At 49.2% G+C, this 16,112-nt stretch overlaps 1 protein-coding gene across 1 annotated transcript in view; it reads right to left on the bottom strand.

Moving 5' to 3' along the window:
* Positions 1-16,112, bottom strand: part of CACNG2 (calcium voltage-gated channel auxiliary subunit gamma 2) — a 99,988-nt gene that overhangs the window by 83,527 nt on the left and 349 nt on the right. The window lies entirely within an intron of this gene.

Genomic DNA, 16,112 nt, shown 5'->3' with positions numbered 1-16,112 from the left:
CCCTGTGCTCAGTCATCTCCCTCCCCCCGCAGCCTCTGCCATCCTTCCTCTGCGCTTGCCCCTCCCCCACCAGCCTCTTTATGCTGAGCTTCTGCCTCCTCTCGCCTGCTTTCCATGACTCGAAAAGCCACCGACTTAGACACACATTACTCTCTCTCTCACATCAGCCACCCCGCCCATTCTGCCTCTGGCCACGTCCTTGTACCAGGTTCTGTGGCCGCGGAGGCCCATTGGGAAGCTGGGAAGACACAGTGTTCTGAAGCGGGAGGGGGGCCCTTTGAAACAGACCTTTTGGGCCAGCTCCTCATGTTCTCCTGTGAACTCGGTCCTGGGGGGAGGGACCCCGCCATTTCTTCTCTGAGCTGCTGCGTCCATGGCAAGCTTACACTCAGACGGATTTATTCCTCCCTTCCCTATCCGCCCTTTCATCTTCCCTTCCTTCTTTCATGAAGAGATTTTGCTGAGAGCCTACTATGTGCCAGACACTGCCATAGTGACTTCATTCCAATGAACTGGCCAACCCCGTTTATTCACCGAGCACCCGTTGTGTGCCAGGCCTTCTGCCAGGCAACGGGGCACAGAGGCAGATCTCACACTGCCTGGTCTCCAGGGCCTTACTGTCTGGCTGAGGAGACACAGACTTGAAAACTGAGACGTGCAAGGAAGTACACAGATCTTGGCGCACATCTGCCCCAGGGCGAGGCTCTGGTTTTTACAGCCCGTGGGAGAAGGCAGGGTGTGGCTTCTGGCTTTGATCGGCCCCCATCCCTCCCTTCACTGTGTCAGAACAAACACTGTGGATGCCAAGACAATGGACACCATTTCCTGCCACAACCACCCCAGGTATGAAGCCCCATCTCCAAAGTAGATGTCTCCTTTGGAGCAAATCCGTGCTGTTTGAGGGCTCCCTCTTGCCAAACCGCACTGCCTTTTTATGTGACTTTGTGGGATAGATAGAGATGCACGGAGCTCACCCAGGGCATCAGCAGAGCTGTAAGCTGGGAGGAAGGGGCATAAAGAGACCTAAGAGAGCAGTTGGCCCTGGGCACAGGTGGGATTTCATCTGCCCTAAGGGGGAGCCGCAGAGCGTGTGGTCCAGAGGGGAATGTTTGGTGCTCTGGGATGGTAGAGCCCCCTCAGTTTCACAGGCTCCTCCTGTGTGAGCTCCTACTATGTGCCAGGCACTGTGCTAGACGCTGGACTGGGACACAGGCAGTGGGCTGTTGTCCAGCACTAGTGCCAGCTGGCTCCATGGCACCCTCAAGTCCCTTCCCTCTCCGGGCCCCAAGTTCTTCAGTCATAAGGTGAGGGCCAGGGTAGCTGAGCTCCCTGGATATAGTAAGTCCTCACTTAAACTCATCAATAGGCTCTTGGAAACAGACTTTAAGTGAAACAACCTATAACGGAACCAATTTGACCATAGGCTAATGAAGAGAAACAAGAGTTACATTCCTACGGCATATTTCTGGTCACAAAAATATCATCAAACTTCTAAATAAAGAGCCAAAACATATCTAATATTAAACTTTGAAATAAAGTAAGCCATACATATACATTTAAGGAAGATTAATAAAAGCAATCCTTTCAACAATAAAGATAAATTAAAACAATAAATAAAAACAAGTAAGAGAATTATTTTCCAAACCACTTATTCCAGTTCAGGCTCATGGGTGGCGGGAGTCTCTCCCAGCAGCTCAGGACACAAAGCAGCGCCTACCCTGGACAGGACGCCCCTCCATCATTGGGCCACCCACACCCACACCCACACCCACACACACTCAGACTGGGACCACGTAGACATGCCAGAGAAAACCATGCAAACACGGGGAGAATATGCTTACTCATGGGTTTCAGTGAGTTCACACAGAATCAATTTTTTTTTCTTATCACTGTTATAACAAAACAACTTTGAACAAAACAATGTTATTCAAGGACCTAGCTGTAAACCCCTAGTTACCTTCCCCCGTTCCTTTTCCTGCAGCAGCAGAACCTCTAATTTTTCAATGGGCCTGTGGCCGCCAGGGAATAAAGATTATATTTTTCAGATTTTCTTATAGCTAATGTGTGGTCACATGACAAACATCTGGCCAATGAGACCAAAGCAAAAATGTGTGATATCTTTTAGAAAACCTCCTTAGGAGCCAGGTGACAGGTGCCCTTTGCCTTGATTTCTCTGTGCCACCCCCACCTTGATGCCTGGAATGTGAAGGCAATGGCCGGAGCTCTGGCAGCCCTACTGGACTATGAGGTCAAGGGCCACACTGCAGGGATGGTGGAGCAGGGAGCTGGTAGGAGAGTGAACTGCTAGCCAGTTTGTGGAGCCTCCAGACCAGACCTGTACTTCGTCTCCAGATCGGTTTTATTTGAGAGAGAAGAAAATTTTTGTCTAATGTAAGCCACTTTTAATTTTCATTTTCTGTTACCTGTAGTCAAATCTAATTCTTTGATACAAGCTCTAAATTCCCTTCCAGGTGAACCATTCTGAGGTTGTGACATTAAGGGAGTTCTTTAAGCACTCACTTCCTGTGCTAGGCAGAATAATGCTTGTCAAAGATGTCCACATCCCTATTCCTGTAACCTGTGAGTATGTAACATTGTACAGAAGAGGGCAATTCAGATTGCAGATGGAATTAAGGTTACTGATCAGATGAATCATCCATTTGGGCCCAGTGTATCACAGGACCCCTAACTACGGAGGAGGGAGGCAGAAGAGTCAGTGTCAGAGGGTTGCAGCATGAGAAGGATTCTGTCTGAAGCTGCTGGCTTTGAAGTTGAAGGAAGGGGCCACTGGCCAAAGACTGTGGGCTGTTTCTAGAAGGAAAAGGCGAGGAAACAGATTCTCCCCTAGAGCCCCCAGGAGGAACTCTACCAACACTATGATTTTAGCCCAGTGAGACCATTTCAGACTTCTGACCTTCAGAACTGTAAGACAATGTGTTTGTGTTGTTTGAAGCCATTAAGTTTGTGGTAATTCTTATAGCAGCAATTGGAAACGAATACACTCCATTTCCTACGGGTAAAATGAGAATCATGGTAACACCTATGTTATAGAGTACCGTGTGGCTTAAGGAAGATGACATATGTGTGGTCCCTTGGACAAGGTCCAACATACAGGAGACCCCAGGGAAAATCAGTCCTTCTTCTCACAACTCTAGTCACCATCTTTGGCCATAAATAACAATATTAGCTGAAACATACTGTGTGAAGTACTCGGGCCTGAACTAATGGCTTTACCAAATTCATGCACTCTGAATTCATTCAGTGCCTGGGAGGAAGGTCATCATCCTCATCTCAGAGGCGAGGAAACTGGCCCAGAGGTAGGATTTAGATGCACATCCGCCAGAGCCCACTGGCTATGCTCCAAAGCCTTGCTTCTCCAAGTGTGGCCCGCAGACCTGTGGTATAAGCCCCAACCTGGACCTCTGTGACGTCAGCATTTCAACAAGATCCCAGATGACTGGTGTTCACATTAATGCCTGAGAAGTGCTGCTCAGGACCTGTAGTGCTCCACTCTCTCCTCACCTCACCCTTGTGGGGCAGCTTCAGGGGATTTCATTTCCTCTGTCTGCTTTGTGCCTTTCTCCTCTCTTCTACTTGGAAAACTCCTATTCATTCTCCAAACCCTAATTCAGGGGGACCCCAGTCCTGACCTCCCCAGATAGAGTTGCTCTTTTGTCTGGCTCAGGCCTTCATCAGTGCCTGAGCTCCCTGGCAATGGTCTCAGTCCATGCCTGTCTCTTCTAGGCCTTGATCACCTTCAGAGCAGAACATGCCTTCTGTCATCCAACCAGCATTTGCTAAGCATCTACCATGTGCCAGGGGCTGGTCTCATCCCGGGGCTGTGGCAGTAAATAGGACAGAGAGGGACCCTGGTCTCAGAGCTCACATTCTGGTCGGGAGAGAAATAATGTACACTGTAGACAGACACATTCAGAAAGCTGGAAGTATGGTGAAGAAAATAAACTAGGCACGAGGAACTGGGAAGAGGAGGAGGGATGTCAGTGGGAGGATCAAGGCAGCCCCACCCCCCACTTCAGAGCCGACTTCTTTCTATGCCCTAAGGATTCGCACAGAGCCTGACATAGCAAACATTCAAAAACGGCCAGGTTGGATCAGATCCAACCTTTCTTCCCGATAAAATTGCATGTTTTTGTAAGTTCACATCCTTTCTGAGCAATTGCTGGGTAACTGTTTCCCTACCAAGACAGCTTCTGAAACTTGCTTCTTCCCTATGAAGTCTTTGAGGTAAAAATTCAAAGCAGAAGATGCCCCATTTTCCAGCAAAATCCCCACCCCCTCTCTTCAGCCAACACTGGCAGCGTGGACTGTCTCCCCGGCGCCTGTCATTTAGTTATTGAATCCAACACATCACGTGGTCTGCATGACAGGGTGCACTTCCCCAACGGGGGTCAAGGTCAGAAAATGTCAGCCTCTGAGAGAGAAGCGGTGAGGGTGGCAGCAAATGGGTGAGAGGCTCTCTCTTTAAAAGCAACAACTTGTCCTGGAGATGCTCAGTAGAGAGAGTGGATGCGGCCAGCCTTCCACCTCAATCTTACCTGCAAGCACTGCTGGGGAATGCGAGCTATTTGTGCATTTATTTACAGATGCACGGATTAATTCACGCTTAGCTGCTACACCCTGCCTGGGCTGGCATTGTTTTGCTAACGTTTTCAGCCCACAGGAAGACAAAGCTCCGCCTGTAGTTTGCCATTGGCAGAGAGGAGCTTTTGCAAACTCAGAGCTTGCAGAGGCCAGAGGAAGGCCAAGGAAGAAAAGCAGCCACACAGACACTTGGGGAGTGCAGAGCACCTGCCACACCTGAAGGGACATCTGGCTCCTGCTGATGTTGCCAAGCAGGAAAGGGGCCGAGAGTGACAAAAAGACGATTATTTTTTTCAAGGGAAGCCCCAAGTATGAACTTAAAAAAAAAATTGGAAAGTTCTCAATGTGTAGAACATTTGAAGGCCAAGCACAGCTCACTTGCAGGTCACCCGTTGCAGCTGGGAGTATAATCAATAATAAACACACCACTGCTACTCACAGCACCCGGCATTTCTCAAGTGCTTACTCTGTACCGACACCTTGCTAAGCACTTTGCATGGAGCAACCTACTGAAACTTCAACTCATGAGTGAGATCTAATTTTCCCCACTTACACACGAGACAATCAACTTAGGCGAAATCCCCGTCCAAGGTCACGTAGCTGGTAAGTGATAAGCAGACATGGATTCCAGGCCTGGCTAGAACATAATGCATGCTGCCATCATGACGGTGCTGAGGAAAACCTGAGATTAAATATGCATCCTAGTCTTAGAGGCAAAGCTTTTTTTATATTCATTCATTCATTCATTCATTCATTCATCGAACACTGGCTGAGCACTGGGCCTGGGAACTCAGGCGTGGAATCCCTCTATCTGAGATGAAAGGCCCCATCTTCTTGCACGTTTCTCCTCTTTGCCCTGTCTCAGTGAATGTCACTCGCCGTCACACCTTACTCAACACAAGCGACAGCTCCCAGGACCTGCGGGTCCTCTGGTGTCAGTGCCCTGCCGGGGTCAGCTGCCTCCTCACTGGCTGGGCTGTGTGGTCATCTCCTTCCTGTACTCCCTGCTCGGTGCTCCTCTTCCTCCCATCTCCACGTCACGTGGCTTCCTAAGGCCTCTTTCTAAAGTGCAGATCTCATCTTATCGTTTCCTCTCCAGTCTCCTCTCTGGCCTCTTTACACAGCATAACCGGCTCTTCATGGTGTGGTCTTCAAGGCTGTCTAATCTTTCTTGTCCGTCTAATCTCATCCTTCCTCTACCTTCCCTCCCACACCGGGTCCTCCAGCAAAACTGGAAACCTGTGTGGTTTCCCAAACACCCCCACTCTCGCACCCTCTTCCTGGAACAATCTCACCTCTCCGCCCTGCGTGTGCTCGCTGAGCCACTGTATCTCTCTCCCCACCCCCCTCACCCCCACCCCTGGCAGATGGTAACTGACACATAGCAGTAACTGAGTACATCTTGTTGAAGAAATAGACAAGAACTCATGATCTAGAGCAAGCATGTCAAACTCAAAGGCTAACACGGGCCAAATAAATGAGGCATGCGGCCCGCGGGCCATGAGTTTGACATGCTTGGTCTAGAGGCAGAGCAGAGATGGAAACAAGCAACAGAGACGATGGAAGGTATTGTGGGAAGCCTGTGTGGATACTGTGGAAGGAAAGAGGGAGGGAACGCAACCCAGGTGGGTGCAGGGTGGAGGCGGCAGGGGAGCAGGGAGAAGCGACAACTTAGCTGAGTCCCGAAACAAGTACACTGTGGTTGGAACGTGCCCTCCAGGCATAGGGCAGGGGAGAGGGAATAGATGTTCCTTCCCTCTCTGCCAGCTTCAAGGAGAGGGATGTCCAGGCATTTGAGGCACCCTTAGTTTTCACAGCAGTGAGAAAGCGGGGCAGCCCCTCCACTTCCCCTCTCTGACCCGGGTAAGGAGCCTATCCTATTCAAGCTGCAAATGTTTGAAGACGTCATCATGCATGGGGTACAATTTCTGCTTAGCTTTCAACTCCTCCAAGAATTTTATTTATAGATTTGAGGGGTAGGGGACAATGTAATTAGTGTCATAGAAGGCTGTGCATAGGTTTTTGGGTTGGACAGACTTGGGTTGGAATCCCAGCTTTGCCACTTGCTGTGTGAACTTGGGCAAGTGAGTTAACTTCTCTGAGCCTCTTAAGATGGACAGAAGGGGCATCATGGCGCATTCCTCCAGCATTTTGAAGACTGAATAAGAGCTAACTTCTGGAAAGCATCTAAGAGTGCTTAGCACAAAGAGTGTACTAAGCAGATGATTAGCTATGATTATTATTACTATAGTTATTATTAGTACTGAAGTTTTTCAGAGTTTCCTTCTTTGTAAAAGATGTTGGAGGAAAATTAGGGAGGAACGTTCCCAACCTTAGGGAGAATTCAAGGAAGATCTGTGCAGACAGAGATCCAAGTTGGGGGGTGGGGGGTGTGTGACAGAAAAGAATGAATGACCTTTATGCAGAGAAAGTGAGAAAGGCCCGCAATGGGGCAACACGGGGTGAAGAAGGGTCTCGGTCAGCCACAGCCAGTCACCAATAAGTTTTGCCCAATGGCAAGGCCAGAGCGAGGTTGGCACTGGGGTGTTTAAATTGCAGAGTGCCGATTCCCCGTACAATGAGGCCTCAGCAACTGTGCACCTGGGATCTTGTACCTAATCCTTGGCATTCTCGTTAGCAGCTGGAAGACTACCCAAAGCCCGGGAAGTTCAGGGAAGAGTGAATAAATACAGCGTCAATAAGGCGAAGGCGTGGCGGCTCCTCGGAGGCAGACCCAGGGCTGCTAAGTCAGTACCTGTGGGCCAGGCGATAACTAACAGGGGTTTGGATTGAGAGGAAAGGTGAGTGCTGCCCAGGAGGGAGCAGGCTCGCAGTGGCTGATCAGCTTTCTGAAGCTTGATTGCAAAGCTGTGGCCCCAGTTGGGGGTGCAAGGAAAAGCCCTGCCTGTTCTCAAGAATGTGGCCCCAGCCAGGCCTACAGAAAAGACTGGTCAACAGGACGCTTGGTGTTTCTGTTTCAAAGCCCATCTCCCTCTGTAGATGGGAGCTTCTTGAAGGCAGGCACCACTTTTTTTTTAAGTCATTCATTCAACAGGTAGCTCCTAGGCTCTCTCTCTGTGCCGAGGCGAACACGGCCCCTGCCCTCATGGAGCTTGCAGTCTTAGAGGGGACACAGATCATAAACAAGTAAATGCTAAAAAGAAAAAAAGTCAGTGTTAAAGTGGTAAAGAAGGAAATAAAAGAGGGCAGTGGGACTGGGGGCTACTTGAGATTTGGGTGGTCAGGAAGGCACCTGGAGAAGGGACATGTGAGCGAGCCTTTCTGGATCTCTGAGCCCCAGGGCCTCATATGCATTCACTGGAGACTTGTTACACCAGGAAGTGGGAAAGGAATAGAGGATTGTGATGCACCACTATTGTACATCACCTGTAGGCTTCTCCCTTTACTCTCCATTTACTACAGCTGACAGTGTACGCCACCTGGGCACCACACCCTCCTCATTGTGCCTCACCCCACCCTGTGAGTCTCACCAGCTCCCACCCCGATGCCCTCCATTACGGCCTCAGCAGCTCGTGATTGTGCTGATGGGCAAAGCTGGTTGGGACCTCCCCTTGCTCACCAGAGTTCTGGGTCTCCCTTTCCTTCCATGCTGAAGCTCATACTGCTCCATGAGCCATTTACGTTCCTTTGGGATCCCGTCTCTGCCATCTCCCAGCCTCACTTCTCCCCGCTTCTGTCTTCCAGCCATGCTGGACTGCTTGGGCATGTGTTTCTGCACATGCCATTCCTTCTGTCTGAAGTGCCTTCCTCTCCTTGGCTCGCTCACCCCTATGATGTAGCCTTCAGAACTCCATCTCCCCTGACATACCCCCCTGCCCGGTCTCTGTGCTTCCAGAATCCTGTGCTTATATTTCATGCTGTGCCGTTGTCATCGTCTGTTCACTCATATGTCTTCTCTACCAGACCAAGAGTTCCTTGAGGGCAGAGATTGAGCCCTTGACTCTGTCCTAGACTCTCACACAATACCTGGCAAATGCTCAGGGAACAGCTGTTGAATAAAAAAATTAACTCTTGCCCTTTTCCTTGTCAAGAAAGGCGCTGGTAAGACCACATCCTTCTCTCCTCTGCTGCTTCCTGAGTCATGGGACAGATACCAGCTGCACGCTAAAGAAATCCCTTGGGCCCTCTCAGCACCCTGCCTGCATTTCTCTCTGCCAGCAAGAGAGCTTACCATCTTTCTTTGATTCTAAGGCCCATATTCTAGGTTTCCACATTTCTGAAATTTGAACATGTTTTACAGTTGATGCATACATTCAATTCCTTTTCCCCTCCCCTGAATGCTGTTTCAGTGGATAGTTCATTTTGTAACTGATAGTGTCTTAGAACGGAGGAAAGACGGAGCTGGATAAATAAAATCCTTTATATGCCCAGGAGCAAGGACCAGGATGCTAGGCCACAGTAGCTTATCGATAATCCTACAAAAGTTGACATGCAATTTTTGGTGTTGGGAAACACAGTTAACATCCCTTTACTCTCATTCTTATTTTCAAAAAGTCTGGTGATATAACTGAGCTCATTCAAATTCCAGCTCAAATCCTCAATGATCCTAACGTTGTAAAAGATGCCAGGAATCCCTCTGAATTTGCAGGAGGGCGAAGAGGAGGGGTGGCAGCAGGCGATGTCAGACGGTCTTGTATGAAAAGGAGCTGTTTTGTGAGATGCCTGCTCTTTAGGATCCCAGAACTGGGACTCGCCTGGAGGGTCCCTGAGGCAGGGTGGGGCTTGTTCACCACTGCCTCCCTATTTTAAGCTCGGGGTTGGCTAAACACCTCCACTGACTATATTTAGAATTTGGTTGATTGGAGTTGAATCAACTTATTTCCTCTCTTTTCTGTGTTGTCATGGAAGTTTTGAGGCCAGAGAGACCACCATAATCAGGCTGGGGTGGAAGTGGGAAGAGCATGACAAGGAAGAGAAGGGAACAGTGTTCTAAGCCTCACAACCTTAGGCACAGGCATCCTCATCTCCATTAAGTAGATGTTGCAAATGAGGTGCAGAGATAGAATTAACCCGCTCAAGGTCACACAGCTTAGAAGCCAGAAGTCAAAGAACAAAACTCTTTAACTCTGTATCCCCCTTCCCACACCATCCAACACCCCTTCCCCACCACTTCCCCTCCCCATCTCCGTCTCCAGCCACCTGGCCTTCTCCAGTACTGGTCTCATTCTCTTCCTCATTGATCTCTGCATCTGTTGAGATGCTCTTTCTTGTTCTCTTCACCCAGTTAACTCCTACTCATCCTTCAGGTATCCATTCACATTCAGATATCCAGGGGTGCCTTCTCTGCTTAGATACGATGGTAATATTATAAACGCACCGTCCCATGGGACTCTCCTTGGGAGCACTTATAGTTGGAATTTGTATATACATTGGGATTTACTGGAAGTAGGGTCTGTCTCTCTCAGTTGGCCCTCAGGGCTCTGAGGACAGTGACCCCCCCACCCCCAAGGGGGCTACTTCCCATTATGACCCAAGCTCTGGCCCAGCACCTGGCACTTGGCAGGGGTGTACCAAAGATTTAATAAGATAAATGAGTGAATAAATGGACTGATCTGTGGCTATAAATCAACCTAGAAACTCGAAGTGCCTGTTTCATTTGAATATGGGTATTTGGCTGAAAGGTATCTAGTCAAGGCTAAGAGGAGCTATTGAATTTGGAAATTTAAAAAAATCCCTTGCATTATCAGACTGGATGTGTGTCTTCTCCTCCCTGAACCTGGGAGCGAACACTCATGGGGAGCTGCCCCCGGGGATCTGTGACAGACGCCCTGGACAATGTGGAGGCAGAAAAACATGGCCAGTGTCTATCTAGAGGCTGTTCAGCCCCTAGCACTTCCTTCCCAGGCATTTCCTACCTCTCCACTTCCTTTTCTTTATTATCTTTCTTTATTATCACTCCTTTTTCCCTCCTTCCTCTGTGTTGGGTCCATTATTTTTTAGAATGTAAAAACAAACAAAAAAAAAGATGCCTTTGCCACCACTGCTGGCTGGATGTAATTTAGAGAGCAGTCCTTGGACGATGTGAAGGGACCACCATTCCGGAAGGTGCACCCTGCAGCAGGCAGTGGTCATATGTTCCTTCACCAGCAAAGGCGGGGTGACGTCTTGCACTGTCACAGGTGCTGTGCTTATAGCAATGAGCAGAGCAGACAGAAGCCCTGCCCTGGTGGAGCTGACGTCCAGGTGGAGGTGCACACAGAGCTAAGTGCGCTGTGTGCCGGAAGGTGGTGCCCTGCACAAAAATAAAACAGGAAGGAAGGTGGATGAGGGGCGGGGCTGGGGGGTGTTGATTGCAATTTCCAACAAGGTGGTCATCAGGAAGGAGATGACAGACAGCCATTCCTTTAGTTGCTAAATTACCAACCGCCCTGTGAGAAGGCTTTTATCCTTCACTTTTACAGAAAGGGAAACTGAGGCTGGCGGAGGTGAAATGACTTGCCCCAAATCACATGGCTTGTGAGGCTGCAGGGCTTGACATGAACCTGGGTCTGTGTGGCCGCAGGATTTTTTCAGCTGAAACACACCCCACAAAGCTTCATCTGAAAACTCCCATGAGTGACAGGGGACATCCACTTGCCACTTTTTGAAAAATGCTTGCAAACTTAAAACCAACGGACAGTTTACATTGAGGGCACTTCCGAAATGCAAGGCAAAGCCAGGGAGGCGCATGGTGGGTCTGCTCTGGAGTTCAGTGTTGCATTCCCTCAGCCTCATGGGAGTTAGCAGACTGGGGCAGAAGTGTCACCCTGCATGGTGCAGGGTGCTGGGTGCTGCGTGCTGGGTGGGTCAGAACTCAGGTTTCTTGACATGCTCAGGTTGGCACTCGACGGGGTGCAGACAGATTAGAGTCCGATGCCAGCCATGAGGATAAGTCAAGTGGGCCAGGGGCTGTGTGCGGAGCCTGCTGGAGGCTTGCAGGTGGACCTGAAAGGCCTGGATTCGAGTTCTGGCTCTGCCACTTTCTGCCCATGTGTCCTGGTGTGTGTATGTCACTGTGTGGGTCATTCTCATCACAGGGAGGCAGGGACAGGAGGGCAGTGTGAATGCCTGGGACTTGCAGAGTTCGTTCCTCATTCTGAGGTGAGTGGCTGGGCTGCTGGGCCTGGTTCTATGGGAAACTGCCGACCAGAGCCCAAGACCGTGGGGAGTGTTCTCAGGGTCAGGGGATTGGTGGGGAAGTTTGGTGACGAATAGAAGCTTCTGGGGAAGCTACAGAGGGATGGGCCAGGATGCCTGCTCTCTGCCCAGTGTCTATTCTGGTGAGTATTAAGATCAAACTGGCCTTTGATACACTTGAAAAGCATGGAAGGGAAGAAAATCAATGGGTTATTCTTTCCTTCCCTGTAGAGGCTGAATGTACTGATGATTTTTCGTTAGCCAGTTAGGAGCTAATGCACCTGCAATGACTGATTCCTTTGGAATTCTCTTATTTTATAATAATGAATTCATGACTCATTATTATTCTTAAAAAAAAAAGTTCCAGGAAGAACAAACAAACCAGCCTGATTTCCTCACTGCCCCCTTCACTTGATTGTCACAGTCACATATCCTTATGATGTTTGAATTAATTTCAGTAATTTTAAGAACTTCTGAGTCAATCCATTGATAAATATTTTTTATGCACCTACTGTGTGCAAAGTGCAAAAGATAGTCAAATTATCTTGGGAATTCTGGAGCCGTGCATACACAGTATGAAGGCCCATGAGTGACTTCCATACCCAGCTTGTCCATACTGAAAGGCAAGAGTGTCTGGGAAAGGTGGTTGGCTTTCCTAACATACCAGACTCATCCTTTCCTTCTTCAGAACAAGAGAGCTGTGGCTGAGCCCTGCGTGGAGCACTCACCACCTCGCAGCCTCGCAAAGGCTGTGCAACCACGGACTTGGAAAACCGAGACACGACTTGCTCAGTGAGAGCCGAGCAGGAGAAGTACGGCAGACCCTCGGTGAGAAGCAGCATGTGGAGGGGGAGACAGGAGAGGCCGTGGAAGGAAGAGGAGCTTGGAAATTCAGCAAAGAGAATTAACAGTCTGAACACAGACAGAGATTTCGGCTGTGCCTCACAGAAAGGAAAGGGGCGGGAGAGGGAGCGAGAAAGCAGGGTGCGTTTCTGCTGCAGACCACACTGTACCCCGGCCTCCTCCTCTGTGGGCCTGGAGATCCTCTGGGGGAGACAGACGTGCAGCTGGGACAGGGGGAGGGACAGGGTAGAATACACACAAGGAGTGAGTTTCTTGCTGCCCCTGGAGACAATGATTCCTTTTGGTGACAACAGAGGTTAATGTCTTAGGCAGCCAGCCACTGCACAGCCCACAGATACTCGCCTGGAACAAGCTGTCTTAGTGTCCTGTTGCAGATTTTATAGAAACGGCCAATTCATCTCTGCATTTCAAGGCTCTTAACTCAGGTTTTGTGAAAAGTTCAAGAACTTCCATCACTCTCTACCTACCTGTATCCACATGCAGACCGTCCCCTAACCTCCCAACCCCACTAAGGACACCAGCCTGTTAGGGGTTCAAGTTCATACACGGAGATGCTGCTGTTGTTGACTCTGCGGAGGGAACACATGAAGGTAGTTTCCTCCAGATTCCTGTCCCCTCCTGCTGTGTCCACCCCTAACAGGTGGTCCTGTCCCTTCTCATTCTGCAGCAGACTGATTCATTTCCAAAGCAGCAAGAGAGGCAAGGAAATATTTTCTGATTCTTATTTTCATCAAGAAGTGAAAGAAAAAAAAATCATCTCAAGAGCAAACGCCCCAGTGAAAGCCAGAGAGCAGGAGAGAGCAGAAGCAGACAGGGTTGTGTTCTGTCTGGAGTCGTTAGCAGCCTCTGGGTGAGAAGATTTGAAATCTGTTCACAACTTCCTGGGTACGAGCAGGAGGCACAATAAAGAGGTGATGGGGGACCTTTTTTGAAAGTCCAGTTTCTCACAAAAACCGTAGGTTGGGGGAGACGGAAGCACCGATAATCTGATTTCCGTAAAGGACGACCCTATTGTGACTGCTCAGAAAAGCAAGCCCATGAGAGCCCCACAACAGCCGTCTGTGCCAGCCTTCAGAAATAAGTATGCTTACGATCTTTGGAAACCAGCACAGCCTTTGAAATTAAGTGGCTTAACGTCTTCAAACTACTTCCTAAGCGGCCGAGGCCCAACTTCCTAGGGGGTCCGGGGCCTGCAAAGCCCGTGTGGACAGAGGCTCTGGGAATGAAAGGCCAGGCTGAGTGGGGGCCCTGAACACTCACTCTTCCTGCCTGGGCCTTGGCTACAAGTGAAAACAGAACGAAGGTCCCAAAGGGAGCCTGGCCCAGCCATCCCCTCACTGCCTGGAGGCCCCAGCCAGGGGAGAGGGGCCGAACCCACAGCTCCTGTGTGCATCGCACAACCCTTGGGAAGGGTTGCAGGCCTAAGCTTTTTAAGGATGATTCAGGGAGAGAGACGGTGTGTGGCTTGGAGAGAAAGTTAAAGGGGCTGGTTGGGCAGCACGTTTGGGGATGTGGACACCAAACAGATGGCATTTTAATGAAAATATGTAAGCCTTTTAATGCACAGCTGATCCAAAGTTCTCCCTACTCCTCTTGCCTTCTGGGGGTTATTAATTGTTTAAAAGATCATAGGAATAAGAAAATGCAAATAGAACCCCCATAAGGAAAGCATATGTAGACCAAGTCACCAGGCACTGGGGATCATTCTCCTAAAAGAGTGTCCTGCTTTCCTCTAACCCGTGGCCGCATATCTCCATCCATCTAACTTAAATCCAAGGGATTTAAGTGATCGTTTCCGTACAGCAGCCCTCATTCACTTTGCTTTTCTTCTCTTTCGGAATAAAAGTCGGCCATAAATGTTTAATTAAATGGAAGTCTTTTCGCGGTTAATGGCCAGCTGCATGAAAGGCTCTTCATTTTTTTTTTTTTTAAGGAGGGGTGTGTTTAAAACAGTCTCTATTAATTTCCCGATATTGATTCTCTGGCTGGGGAAGAGCATATAGTATTCAGCAGAGAGCTGCTATGCAGACGATGTTTGAAGCAGCAGTTTGGATTGAGAAAGGGCACCAAATGCAGTATGCGTCAAATAGACCATCGCTCACTGAAGTCACTTAGCTATTCAAAACATGTCCAGCCATCACTCAACCGCTTGCACCAAGAATGTTGGGGGGCGGGGGGGGGGGAGGGAAGGCACAGAGCTGGTGCTCTTTCCCAGACACGACCATCTCCCAGAGAGCGGCTTTTGCTCAGTTTGGATTAGACCCTGGGGTCACATCGGTTTCTCCCACTCCTGTCCATTTCGCTCTTTGCTCCCCCATCTCCTGGCTTCTACTCCCTGCATTACCATCCCATGTTGAGCTTAACAAACAATCCTGCAGTCTCTGCTTCCCGACGCTGCCTCCAACAGCCTTCAGTATTGGCTCAAATCGGAAGCAAAGCACATAGCCTTCTCTCCACACAGAAACATGTATCTCTCTGTGCACGTCTTTCTATGGGTGGCTGTAACCAGTCAAACACAGTCCCTCCCATTAAAGTCTGTTCTAAATGCAGATCGTATGACCTGCAGGAGTTTTTTTCAGTGCTTATTATTGTGTCTCAGAAGCACATGCCTTCATCCGCACCCTGATCACCCAGGCTTTACACTGTAGGGACCCCTCCCCCTACAGCACATGCACTGGCACACATGTCCCAATGACCCTGCAAGATCAAGGCAAACAGCTGACACCCTTGTCCCACTGCTCTCCTGCCCCCCCCACCCCCCAACCTGCCCATGCCCTCGCCTCCCTCCCTGGCCTCCCTGCACAATGTCTGATTCTCCAACTGGCTGCAATGCTGACTCTACGCGCGTCTGGATAACAGACATGTCACTCTGCGTGGAAGTGAATTGGTTCTCAGCTTAACCTGCAAGTGAATCTCTGTTTATTAGAACTTGGGCTTGTTTCCTGTGAGAGACGTATGTATTTTTAGACTTTGTAAACGTTAAAACACACATACACACACAGCCAGTCGCCTCCAACAATATGTGTAGCTCATAGACATTACGAAATGCTCTTGAACTCAGCTTGAGACCCTGGAATAATTAGGATTTACCAAGTAAGGATTCTTAGAAACAATTTTTTTTTGCAGGAGATTTTCAGATGATGATGTGTCTGGGACTTTTGGGGAGTGAGGGGAAGAGGAGGGGGAAAGGGAGAACATTTTGAATTTCTCTCACAACAGTGTCAGAGAAACAATTATCCTCCCCCCATAGATGGCAAGACTACATCAAATGGCAAATCCTAATGATTCCAAAGTAGGCAGAACACATCTGACTTTTAAAGACAATCCCTTGTTGTTTTCATCACATCATAGATTATTCCAATGAAGAGGTCTGGGGAAAGGGAGGTGGTGGTGGCTTGAGAGTTGAGAATGGTTTTGGCTTATTGATTTCCTTTCCTCTGAAACTAACCCAAGCAACCTGGATCCGTGGTAGAAGGAGTGAAGTAAGAAAATGGTGGAATGTGAAGGGG

The sequence above is a fragment of the Myotis davidii genome, unplaced genomic scaffold (assembly GCF_000327345.1).
Source record: "Myotis davidii unplaced genomic scaffold, ASM32734v1 scaffold514, whole genome shotgun sequence".
NCBI lineage: Eukaryota > Metazoa > Chordata > Mammalia > Chiroptera > Vespertilionidae > Myotis > Myotis davidii.
The sequence above is the reverse complement of the archived record's forward strand: the minus strand, read 5'-3'. Positions and strand labels throughout refer to the sequence as shown.